Genomic DNA, 13,287 nt, shown 5'->3' on the forward strand with positions numbered 1-13,287 from the left:
TTATACAAGCCATCAATGGCAGAGAACAGATTCAAACACATTATCTGTAAGATTTGAAAGCTTGGGCTCTTTGCACACAGAAACCCTACAAAGAACAACAATAAAAGCTAATATTTATCAAGCACTTTCTAAGTACCAAACACTTCTTTACAGATTTTATATGCATCAATTAATTCAGTCTTCACAGCAACATGATTTATGCACAATTATACCTACTTCATGAATACAGAACCCGAGACTTAGAGAAGGTAAGTAACTTGTTAATAAGTTACTTTTAGAGCTCTGAGAAGAGACACATTTGAGGGACAACTGCCAGGGTTAACGAGAGATTTTTACTAACATTTGAACTGGTATTTACACAAAGTCTCGATGTGTGAGTATTTAGGAGTGGCAGGAAGATAATGCCTCATTCCTAAGACTGTGGTAAAGTATAAAGGAATTAATGCATCCATGGAAAGTCACTCATGGGGCACACTTAGAATAAGATCTGGGCAGACAGCAAGCACCCAATAATATGAGCTGTCACTATTGTTGATTATTTTATAGAGCATGAAACATCAGAAAGCTCCAGAAACGTGCGTAATGTCACACACTGAACTGTAGAGAGCGGACGCTTGATTACTGCGAGGACTCCTGTCTCCGCCATGTTGTCACTGGGAAAATGAAGAATGAGCTAAGTCAGAGCAGAGGGACTGGAGGAAATAGTACATAAAGAAGGTGAGAAAAATCAGGCCAGGTTCCTGGGAGGAAGGAGAGGACCCCAGTGTCTTTGCTGCTCAGCACAGTGGCACTAAGCAAGATGCCTGCCAGGAGCCAGATGCAGGACAGGAGCTGGGTAGGTGGGGGACATAGTCCTTGGAAAATCACCTCACTGCAAAGCCAAAGAAGTGGGTCTGAGGCCCACTCAGAAGAGGTCTCCATATTCCCAGGAACTGAAGTTTAGAAGAAAAGAGCTCGGGGCAGCCTGGAGGCTGGGAGTGCATGGAGCAGGTGCCGTAGCCTCACGCACTGGGCATAAGACCTGGAAGTCAAGGGCACAGAGAGGGCCCCAAAGGGCACCTGCTGCACGGAGCTAAGGAGTAGCATGGGGCAGTAGTCCCCTCAATGACTTGTCCCCCATCCCCTGAGGGGCCATAGGGACAGCTCAGGCACAGCCTGGTCACACGCTGGACCAAAGCTACTGAAGGTAGAAGAGGCACTTGCCTGGACTGAGGGGCTGGTGGAGGCAAGGAGAGCTGTGATCCCACATATAGATACCTGTAGCAAGGAAGGTCTGATGTTTCCCTCCAATGGGGTGGTGGCCAAAACCTGTCTTTATGCTTCCCCAAAGCAAGAGGCTTCCACCACATGATTCTACTAAAGATGGCTCTGTTTACAAGTGGCAAAGCTGAGTCACAGTGATCTCTGTGGTGAAATTGGTCAAACAATGCATCTGATTACGCATATGGATATTCTAATGTATTCTGTAACCAAGCAAGTTTGTTTCCTGTTCAGCTATCCCGATCTTGACGGAATGTCCCCTTTCTCTGACTTTCAGCTCCAGGGCACAGTTGCATCTTGTGCTGACTGAGCCATGTAACTTCAAGCACAATTTATTTTAAGAGAAAATTGCCCACCTTTTAGAGTAAATAAAGTAGAGAGCAGAACCAGGCAACTTCATTTCTACTTCCTAGTATAGCAACTGAAGAGTGAGCTTCCTTCAGCTTCAATTGCTCTTCTCAGAAAGTTTTTATTTAGCTTAATAGAAGAAAGAACAGTTTCTAGACCAAAGGGGAAGAAAATAAGACAAGGCAAGGCAAGTAAGTAAAGGACATTTCAGTTTTGACTTTTTTTTTAAATGTCCCTCCCTCTCTCTCTTCCCTGTTTTATTTGTGTTCTTACCCACTATCAATTACTATATATGTTATGAAGCATCAATATAATAGGGAAAGGCATGGTATGCAAATAACAAAAGAGGAGGAATGGAACAAAATGAACTAAAATAGGCATCTAAAGCCATTGTTGTAAATAATATATCTTATAATAAATATCCACAGGGGAGCTGGGAGATAAAAATAGCACCACTGTGTGAAATAAGGACTGTGACTTATTTTCCGTAGAAGCTGCTGTTTCTCTGACAGTGAGAATAGACGCTAACAAAGGAACACACTAAGCTTGGCCCCTTAGATGTCTTTCCTTTGTATGGTGTGTGTTGTATGTTATGTAAAGAGTTCACTTTGCCCACCTACGTGCTTGAATTTTTTTCTTTTTCTTTTTTTCTTTTTTAGGATTAAAGGAGACCATTCTACATGGAGCTGTCAGGCATCAGTCAACGTGGGTTGAAATTAACCATAGTGAGTGACGCCCAAGAGGGTTTAATCTGAAGGGAAAATGAAGACAATGTAGTCCTAAGAAGTTTAAATGATGACATAGACATGATTTATTTTCCCAAGCTTTAGTTCAAATAACCAACAGGACAGGGAAAAAAATGAAAGAATAAAAGCTTGTACATTGTATTTCCTGCTATATAGGTGTCTCAACCTAATGAGGCTCCTGGATCCTAGTTTGCTTCTGAATATCACCAGGGGTGATTATAGCTTGCAAAAGAAGACCCGAGAAAGGCATGCCTTCCTATGTCTTGGGCTGTAATTAAAGCCACAAGCCATCAGATAGCGAAGAGGCCAGCTGCAGCCCTTCAAACCTTTAGTACCCTGCCATTAAAAATAGATTACAGCACAAAATATGTACCAAAAATAATCCCAATAAAAATTTTGCACATTTGATTACTATAATTGATTTTTTTCTTCTAGATATGAATAAATGACCCAGGCTAAATGCCAGTTCCTTGCAAAGAATTTCATTTAAGCTTCACTGAATTGAAAAGGCTCAACCAGACTCAACATTTCCAACTTCCTAGCAAGTAGCAGAAAATCTACCTGACAGTTGCTATGGCAACACGAACAGGAAGAGTGAACCAACAGCCTATAAATCCACAGAGAAACCTTTCTTAATTGGAAGGCCTTTAACCCACACATTTTTCTCATAGCTGCAGAGCTTATTTCTAAAGAGATTATTAAATTCCTCAATTGACTTATGAAGGATGCTTCCCACTATATTACTGTGCTTTGGGTTGCGATTCTTTATATCTGTTTCCAAAATTACAAAGCAGACCAGGGATAATAAAAGTTAACACAGATGTTTCAGTGAAAAATCCATATGATTTTCTGAAAATAACTTCAGCGGCAACACTGAACAAAAAGGATTCCAATACAAGAACCAAGATGGTGAAGACCTGTTTGTTTCAAAGCTGTATCTAAGTCACCAAACTTCTTCACTCCCCATGATTCTGACATATTAATGCAGGTGGAAAATCCTGACAATACTTTCTAATATTTAAGAAGGTTGACCAAGTCAGAAATATGAATAAATGAGGTGTTGGGATATGTTAATTTAATGCTCACTCTTGATTTTTAAAAATGTTCTTTGCAATTTGTTAGCAAATAGTAACTAGTATGTAGCTGGCTAAGCAAGAAACAAACACAACTAAACATCTCAGTGAATTTCAGTTACTTTGGGGTAGTTGTGGTTAACAAATCCATTCTAGTAAGCCCTCACTTCATGTCATCTGTAGGTTCCTGAGAATTGCAACTCTAAACCATACTGTGTAGAGTGAAACCAATTTTACCATAGGCTAATTGACATAAACAAGTTACATTCCTGTGGCATATTTCTGGCCACAAAAACAATGCCAAACTTCTAAAAAAAACACCAAAACCCTTCTAACACTAAACATTAAACTAAATGTGACCTACATTTACATTTTTAAAAGATTCCTAATAACAAGTCAGAGAATTATTTACCCAATTATTACAGTTCAGAGTCAACCGGGACAGGACACCATCCCATCACAGGGCTCACTCACACACACCCATGCTCACTCAGATGGGGACACTTTAGACATGCATATGTCTCAAATACATACTAATAATAGCTCACATTTCTGCTGAGTTCTGGGAATGTGTCAGACAAGTTTTACATGTTGTCTCCAACGCTCTCAACAACCTGAGGAGGTAGATATTTTTTTTTATCATGCGTTCTACAAGGTTGAAATAAATATTTGTGAGTTGTTTGCATATTGACAGTAATGGAAGCCATGGGAGGGTTTCACCTAACATGTATATCATGGGTACATGAGAGCAAACTGGAGTCCCCAGAGAAAACCCACACAGATATGGGGGGAATGTACAAATTCCACACAGACAGTGACCCAAGCAAAGAATTTTTTTCTTCCCGTCAATGTTGTAGTGAAACACTGTGCAATGACATAACCACACTGGAGGACCTGCTGTGTGTGATTAAATTTTGTCACTCTGTGAAGAGTGAGGATTATGGCAGAGAGAGCTGAATATAGAAATCTACCCACGTCCACATTGTAGCTTTCTCCCCTTCCTTTCCGTTATATTAAAGAATCATCCCTCCTCCTCCTCCCAGTGTAAGCCAAGGCCCTGCTTGCATCCAGTTCCCACCCCCTTTGCCTCTCTGAGATGCCTTCCCATAGAGACCCACACCTTCTCCCCTTTTCCTTCTTCAACCTTTCCTTCACTCCTGCCCTCTCACCCTCAGTATGTAAACATGTTTTGGTCTCCTCCAACCCTAAAAACACAAACCAGCAGAGCCTCTCAATCCCATGCTCCACTTCCGTACTGCCCTCTCTTTCCTCTCTCCTTTCAGCCCGGTACTTCTGAGAGTAAAGTTGCTCTTTTCCCTGTCTCTCCTTCCTTCCTTTCTGCCTTCCCTTCAGTTCTCTGAAAGACGTTCCCACTCCTGGCGCCCACATTCAGTCCCCAGAGTGACTGTCTTCTTATCCAGCATGGTGGATGATGACACCTGCTTTCTTTATACCCACTCTTTTTCCTTTTTCTTTTCTTTTCTTTTCTTTTTTTAGATGGAGTCTCATTCTGTCTCCCAGCCTGGAGTGCAGTGGCATGATCTCGGCTCACTGCAACCTCCGTCTCCCAGGTTCAAGCAATTCTCCTGCCTCAGCCTTCCAAGCAGCTAGGACTACAGGTGCACACCACCACATCCAGCTACTGTGTGTGTGTGTGTGTGTGTGTGTGTGTGTGTGTGAATTTTTAGTAGAGATAGGGTTTCACCATATTGGCCAGGGTAGTCTTGAACTCCTAACCTTGTGATCCACCCACCTCGGCCTCCCAAAGTGCTGCGATTACACTGTGAGCCACTGCGCCCAGCCTCTTTTATTGATTCCGCAATAGGGCATTATCCTGGCCTGTCTTCCATCTTCTCCATTGTTCAGCCTCTGTCTCCTAGGTGATCTTCAGGACCTTCCAGGAGTCTCTTATTCTTTCACTTTGTGCCTCCCTTTGGTACCCTCAAACCCTCCCATGGCTTCCATTACCGTCAATACACGAACAACTCACAAATATTTATTTCAACCTCGTAAAAAGCATGATTAAAAAAAAAAATCTACCTCCTCAGGTTGTTGAGAGCATTGGAGACAACATTTAAAACTTGTCTGACACATTCCCAGAACTCAGCAGAAATGTGAGCTATTATTAGTATGTATTTGAGACACCTTCAAGACAGTATGTGCAAAGCAGAACTGACTTCTCCTCACAGTGTTCCTTCCCATTGGTTCCTTCTCTGTAAATCCCCTACTTATTCTTTACGCACATTTTAATCACTAATTCCGCCATGAAAGCCCCCTCATCCTTCTTAATTCAGAGGCCCCTCTTAAGGGTTATCAAGGCATGCTGCATTATTAAAGTTCATATCCAACTGCATTTTAATTGTCTGTTTATCTCTAAGAAGGCAAAAATGTATATTTTTAATCATTATTTTATCTCCAGCAAGTATGTATTGAAACATAAATAAAAGTGGATCAGCACATAAAATAAACCATTAAATAGAAATCCTTTAACTTATTCCTTCATGGTTATCCTGAGAGGTTTTTGGTAACTTCTTGTTTCATCCTTCTCAATTCCTTTTATGATAACCTAGTTCGTGCCAATTAACCTTATGGAAGTGTCCAGGACTACTTTGGTTTTAAACAATGACATTGGAGAACATGAAATTTTCAAGTTATACAGAAGGTTGCAAAGTACGCTGAAAGGTTAAAGTTCTGATGCCTGCAAACGTGCAGGCATCTACACGGACAATCTTTTCTTAGCATTTAGACTGAAATCTCTCTTTCTTCTGAAAAACTTACCTGGTGTCTACTCTGATCACTAATCACCTGTAGAAAAATAGTCTTTCTCTGAAACCATTTGTTGAATGATGTGGACAAAGCCTTTCCCTGGTGAATCTATATCCAGATGTTCTTAGACCTCTTTAGGGACCCACAGGCTGCTGCTACTGTGGGTCTGCGCACAGACTGAAGAGTTTTTAGTCAACGAGTTCAGGTTGCAAATGAGGGAGAAGTCAAGCGACAGGGTAGTAGGTAACCTCCTTCTGATTGTCACTACAGAAACAAAAATACCCATGGTCAGTATACACATGCCATTATCTCACAACCAATGGATGTGAGCAAGGTACAGTATCTGGAAGCCCTCCTGACTTGCAGGGAGGAGCCCGGACACTCCTGAGGCTGTCTCCTTGCAGCTGACTTTCTCATTCAAAGGCTCTATGTGTGTTCTATTTCACATACCTCCAACTTATAATACTTTGAAAGAGCCAAAGTGAAACAGGTAGAAAGAAGCCCAGTACATGATAGTCTGATCTCTTCAGCCAATAGAAAGAAACCATAGAAACTTCCACAACAGTCTACTTGGGGAAGGTATAAGCCACTGTGGAGCGCTGATGGGCGAGTGGTCTGATTTTGAATCTAGCTTCACCTCTTGCTGGTGGTGTGACTCTGGGAAACTTTTTTGAGCCTCAGCTGCCTCCCCTGTTAATAAGAAACAATAGTACCAACCTTAGAGGATTACTGACACCACTATATGAAGTTATGTAGATAAGATTCTTAAGGTTAATAAATGTTCAATAAAATGGAGGTACAGAAGGGATGAACCAAGCAGATGCTATCTACATGAGGTCACCTTCAGTGAACACTACTGCTAAACCTTCCATTGCATTGATCAAAGCGATGGGTGGAGGAATTGAGTCATGTATTGTTTTACCACCTGGAACATCATTTAGGATTTGAACACTAATAACTGTTAGCTTTCTCTTTAGCTCTGACCCTTTCAGAGCACATAATTTCAAAAATATCTTTTGCAGCAGCTTGTTTTCTGTCTCTTCTTTAACATTTAGAAATAAAAATGTTAACTTGTTTATTGAAAAAACATAAAATGCTAAAGCAACCTTAGAGACAGATCTGTATATTGCAGGATAATTATGTATTGGACAAAAAGTAGTTCTTTTGTATAAACTGTGGAGTCAGATTTTTTTTTGTCTGTTTTGTTTTTCTCTGAAAAGAAAAAAAAAGTGCCTAAAGCATATGTCTAAGTAAGAGTGAATATGGAAGTCTGATTCACTGATTTGATCACTCCTCTGTGATTTACCTATGGACATTTGCCATATGATATTGTGGAACGTATCCTCACATCAGGTCATTTAATCTTCATCATAATATTGAAACACATGCAGGTGTTAGAAATTATTTTAATTTTTACAATTGAGGACTTAAATTCAGAGAATTTTCATAATTTCACCAAAGAATTAGGCAGAATCAAGATTCAAACCCAGCTGACTGATCATTAAGAGTATTCTTTTTTCTGACATAACCGAGTCCCATGATGTAACACCACTTCACTTTCTTAGTATTACAGTAGTTTCATAATCTCATGTTCTTTATTCTTCCTCCTTCCCTGTCTCCTTCCTCTTTTTGCCCAAGCGTATTGTTCCTACCTGAAATACCTACCTTTCCGCCCAATTTAGTAAGTCTAGTACAGCTTCTGTCTGCAAAGACATAGGGAAAATATCATTGCTGAAAGGGGGTCTTCCTCTAATGCAGTGTTCTCACCCTAAAGCCACTGTCTCAGCTGCCTTATCCCTTTCTGTCCAAACTTACGCATAAATCCTAAGCTTAGGTAAGAAAATGTGCATGCTTTACTCCCATTTTCCTTTTCAATTTTAGTTTCACGTCTACATTGTGGAAAAACATCTATCTATCTATCTATCTATCTATCTATCTATCTATCTATCTATCTCTATAAAATCATGGACTAGGAGACTTCAAACATTAGGAATATAAACTTTATCACAAATCCAAATCTTGTTTATAAGCTTCAATATCCAGCATTTCACAAGCAGAATTTTCTCCTAGTACTAAATAAGATCCATATATATGCAATACTTTAAAAACTATTTTCCAGTGGTTGACTACACAGATAACAAAAGAAAACAAATTGAGAAAGCTAGAAAGTACTACAATCCGCAAGTTGGAAAACAAAATGTTTTGTGCAAAAAAGGGGTCACATGACACACTGGCTTCAATCAACCTAAGGACTCATCTCTAAGATATGACTAAAACTGAAAAATAATTATCCTTTTTTAAAAAACCTCTTGCTGACAGTTTTATGTGTGTGTGACGTATACTTTTAAAGAACCCACAAATTTCTATTTCTCTAACTTGTTTCTCAAAGAGGACTTAACGAAAATGAGAGAAGACCTACCAGCACCATCATCTTTATTAATTAAAAATTATTTGGAAAAGCACATCTGTCTTGACGTTCTTTCCTTCCCCTCCCTGTTCCCAAAAAGGAGGCCTCACCAAGTGCAAGGATGCAGTGTTATTTATAGAACTGAATGAATCATTTTCTTACAGTGCATAAGCCTTCCAGTTGCTTTAGCAACCTGGGGAGCTATATTAACTCTGAGAGATTCTGCCCACTCTGTAGTGTTCAAATTGCTTCAAAATGTTAAACTCAATCTTCTTCAGTTGCCCTAGCAATGGGATGGGATAAGGAATTAATATTTTTGAGACTCACAATATTCCTGGGAAAATGGTTACCTTAGAAATGAAGTCTACAGATGAAGTAACTTGCCTGCAATCACAGAAGTAAGTTAGGATTCAGAGCCAGATCCATTCATGGTATCATTTGATCCTTGTGTTATTTTACAGACATAATTAATTGTTTTAGATCAAATGCACTTATATGTTAGAATACACCTTAGGTTCCAGGTTTCAGTGACTGCAGAGTAGCTCGTACTGGACAGTTTCCTGCTAATAACAATTATATTGAAAAAGTCTGAAGGCACTGGAAAATGACCCAATTCAGGTAGAAGCGGGAGAGGATTCAACTCTTGAGAGGATTCAACTCTTGAGAGGAAAACACAGTGGGTGAAATCTGGGCAACACAGCTTTCCCCTACGGACAATTCCCAATACCCCCCACCAGGAATAGATACAATCAAGCATGGATGATGAGGCAGAGGATAAAGTCAGAGGATGCAAGGTGGCTGGAAATTGAGAGAGGTAGAAGGAAGCCCAGAAAGAATGAAGAACCCCCAAACTGGCCTGTAAACTCCCTTCAAATACCTTAAACCATGAACAGTGCATTTGTGAGATGAGGCACCAAGGGGCTCAGGAGAAAAGAGCCATTTAAAACTGAGACAGTGAAATGAGATTTCAGTAGCTGCCCACTATGCAAGAGACTGAAGTATGATAAGAAATCAGATCCCATTGAGTTACAGTGGCTTGGAAAATGTTTTGAGCTTTTCGCTGAAACTCCCAAAAGAGTTAGGAGTACCACAGGCAAATCTAAGGGATTCACATAAGAATTAAGGGAAAAAAACAAATAGACCTACCCTAACAAAGCTTGAAAACAAGTATCTACCAGTTCAAGTTGATTTGTGGTAATTTAACTCCTGCTAGAATGAAACGCTTCATTCCTTTGAGAAAGATAATAGAATCCAGAGTTTCACCAATACATAATCCATAATTTAATTTTTTAATGAGAAAATATACAAAAAGAAAAATCGATCTCTAAAACTAGACCTACAGATAAACCACATATAGGAGTCTGTAGTTGGAAATTTTTTTAGAAAAAAACTATGACAAATCCAATAAATCATCTATAGAAATAATGAATTTAAATATATAAGTAGAAAAATGTGATAATAAGAGTATGAAGGAAAAAAGGAGGTGTAAAATTCCTATATAGTCATTAAGTGATATAATAGTAATGCCAAGGTAGATTTTGCTAATGTGGCTATATGTACTATAATCCTAGAGAAAAAAATGTTAAAAAATGCAAAGCAATTTGGGTAAGAAACAAGTAGAGGAAATGGAATGGAAAAGCAAAATATTTTGATTAACCATAATAAGGCATGTAAGGAGAATTAAGGAACATATAAGAGGGATATGAAAACATAATAATTATGTTAATACTTACATTAAATATTAATAGACATAATATACCTTTTACCTACAGTGAGCTCATCCTTCAAATGTTTCAAGGCATATTAGCAATAATTATCACCAGCTTGACCCTTTTATCAACTACTTACAGTAAAGATCTGCTTATAAAATTTATGAATGACTGAAAGCTGAGAAGTTTGCCAATTTGATCTGCTAATAAAATCACTGTAAAGAGGCACCAGCCAATCCTTTTCATCACCCTGGATCAGAAAGATGGGCTAAACCTAACAAGATGAAATAAGTTATAGCATAGGGGAGACCTAGATTAACAATAATTTGTATGAAAAAGACTGTAAGATCAATATGGTCTAGTAGGATGTGCATCCAATAATAATAGCGAATACTCACTTTGTCTGCAATAAAAGAATAGGGTAAGGGAGTCAATGAATAAGTCAGCTTTCTGGACATCACATGGGCCAAGGCATGTAGTATGTGCTCAATCCTGGGTTATGTGAAGGGGGACATTATCAATTAGAATATGTGAAGAAGACAATGAATAGGATAGTGAAAAGCAAGGCATTAATGTCCATCAAGGGTAAACCTATATGACAAAAGCACAATTCAGCTAGTTCTAAAAGGCTGCATGAATATATACTATTTGAAGAACCATTATGAGAAAAAATACATTAGTTTTTAGTTTTCTGTGTAGCTTTAAAAGTTCCTGCCTCCTCTGTTTCCTTAACATTACATATACACAGTATGACACATGGTTTTATAATTTGTGCACACCAGGTAGGAAGAGAGATTTTGTGCAAGTTATCATTTAATGAGGTGCTGCTTACTTGACCTGTGTTCTCCAGGTACCAGAATCTTGGGTGCTATTAAGTAACTATCATTGGTTTTTTTACTCTGACCTTTCTCATGGCTGTTAGTTGACTAACATGAAATACTCAATACATGCATTTCAAAATAATGGGATGGAATCTCTCCATATATCTTGCATGTATGTGTTGGATATATGTGCATATGCATGGAACTTTGTTTCCAGTCAACTGACATGATGACCAGTTGATGGATGTGACTATGACAAGTGTCTCTGGCCTGGGCTGTCTAGAGTTCCTTATTTCCTCAGCTGGATTCTACTTTAGTTAATTTTCTGTGTGACCTTAAATGGAGGATAATGTTAATATGGTTACTCTCTTCAGTCAAGGTCAGCTATAAATACCAGAGAATCTTTGGCTTCCCACGATTATCAACTCCAACATATCAACATATAGAATCTACATTTATGTAGCTCTAGATTTTTTTTTTTTTTTTTGAGACAGAGTCTCATTCTGTTTCCCAGACTGGAGTGCAGTGGCATGCTCTTGGCTCACCGCAACCTCTGCCTCCTGGCTTCAAGTGATTCTTCTGCCTCAGCCTCCCAAGTAGCTGGGACTTCAGGTGCCCAGTACTATGCTTGGCTAATTTTTGTCTTTTTAGTAGATACAGGGTTTTGCCTAGTTGGCCAGGCTGGTCTTGAACTCCTGGTCTCAAGCAGTCCATCTACCTCAGCCTCCCAAAGTGCTAGATATTATTTCTTCTACTTTGCTTTTCCCTCAGTACTAGCAGAATATGTGCATTTATATTTACATTTACATTGAAAGCTCCCATGGAAATGACTTCTCTCTTGCAGCATGGCAAGGTGGCTAAGAGTGCAGACTTAGAGTCAGACAGCCACCATGAAAATCTGGACCTTGCTGCATATCGGTTGCAGGACCCTGGAAGTGTTATTAACCACTTTTGGTCCCCAAACGGACCTCAGAGTGTTGTGCTAGTATCAAATGATTTAATAATAATAAAGTGCTTAGAACACTGTTTAGCATATAATAAGCAGTTATTATTTTTATTCCTTTCTGAATAAATACATCTGGAATGCCATCTGGCATGAGTAATTTTTATGTAACATACCGGTTGTCAGTCAATGTGCCTCTGGAAGTCATATATTTAGGCAAACCCTTGGTCATACTGCACAGACTTTTTTTTTAATTGCATTATGCTTGGTAAATATAAGTGTCTATAATGACTTGTCTTCACGTCCTTTGTTCTCTATTAACTTGAGAGCTTCTTGAAGTTAGGCACAAGGTCTTACATTAGCTAGAATAGAGCTAAAAAGTACTCAAAATCTTCTTGGATAAATAGTTTTTGAAGTTAGAGGGAAGCACTATTCATTTAATTTAAGAAAGAAAGAACAATATAAGTTGAACCAAAATATGTACTTTCATTTAATGAGTACAAAAACCTGTAATCTATATATCAAGAATATTATGAAAAGATTCCGATGCTGGAGCAGAAATTTAAAAATCACCTCCCTCTATTTCTAAGATTTTACTGCTCTGCTTTCTATTCCTTGCACACACATTTATTAAGAGCTTATAATTAACCAAGCATTCTACTAGAAAGTGGGAGAACAGCCAGTGATCAGAAGGAACTTTCTAGACTGAAGATAAAAAAGTGAACAGTTTGAGTAAATAACCCAAACTTTAATAGTGGTGATCAAGTCTATCCTAAAATATCAAACGGGAGGTCACCTGAATAAGTGAGTATTGAGATAAGTAATGAAGGATGAGGACGGCCAGCTTCAGGGATGCCTTGCAGGCAAGATGGTTGGAACTTTCACACTAACAAGCTATGAGATGATGGAAGTTATGGCTATAAGCACCTTTCTCAGATGGGAAACTAAGATGTAGAGAAACACAAAGAATGTCTTATTCTAAGGATTTTATTAGTAATAGAATAAAGAAGAATGTCCAGTATTTTAAAGTTCCATCCTCCGTTCTACATAGTTGTGTCTTGCCATAAGCACGTGACATTTTAAAACGAATTCTGTACCACTTCTAAGATCTGACTCTATTGTATTAAAATTAAACAGTCTTCATAATAACAAACAGTAACATATATTCCAATTAATGTTAATAAAAAATAAAAATTTGCATAATCCCTTCAGCC

At 38.7% G+C, this 13,287-nt stretch overlaps 2 long non-coding RNA genes across 8 annotated transcripts in view; one reads left to right on the plus strand and one right to left on the minus strand.

The window, feature by feature from the left end:
• LOC120367605 (uncharacterized) overlaps positions 1 to 7,209 on the plus strand; it is an 88,166-nt gene extending 80,957 nt beyond the window's left edge. For 5 of the 7 annotated variants that reach the window (XR_012518969.1, XR_012518970.1, XR_005581952.2 and 2 more), the window contains 3 exons: positions 154 to 248; positions 547 to 717; positions 2,268 to 2,771. This is a non-coding gene — a long non-coding RNA (uncharacterized LOC120367605). Of the gene's footprint in view, positions 1 to 153; positions 249 to 546; positions 718 to 2,267; positions 2,772 to 4,924 lie in introns of those variants that run through there. The other 2 variants (XR_012518971.1, XR_012518974.1) reach the window with 2 other exon arrangements.
• The window catches only part of LOC141585458 (uncharacterized), a 98,838-nt gene that overhangs the window by 13,934 nt on the left and 71,617 nt on the right, over positions 1 to 13,287 (minus strand). The gene's annotated exons all lie outside the window — the stretch shown is intronic.

The sequence above is a fragment of the Saimiri boliviensis genome, chromosome 8 (genome assembly GCF_048565385.1).
Source record: "Saimiri boliviensis isolate mSaiBol1 chromosome 8, mSaiBol1.pri, whole genome shotgun sequence".
NCBI classification, from domain to species: Eukaryota; Metazoa; Chordata; class Mammalia; order Primates; family Cebidae; genus Saimiri; species Saimiri boliviensis.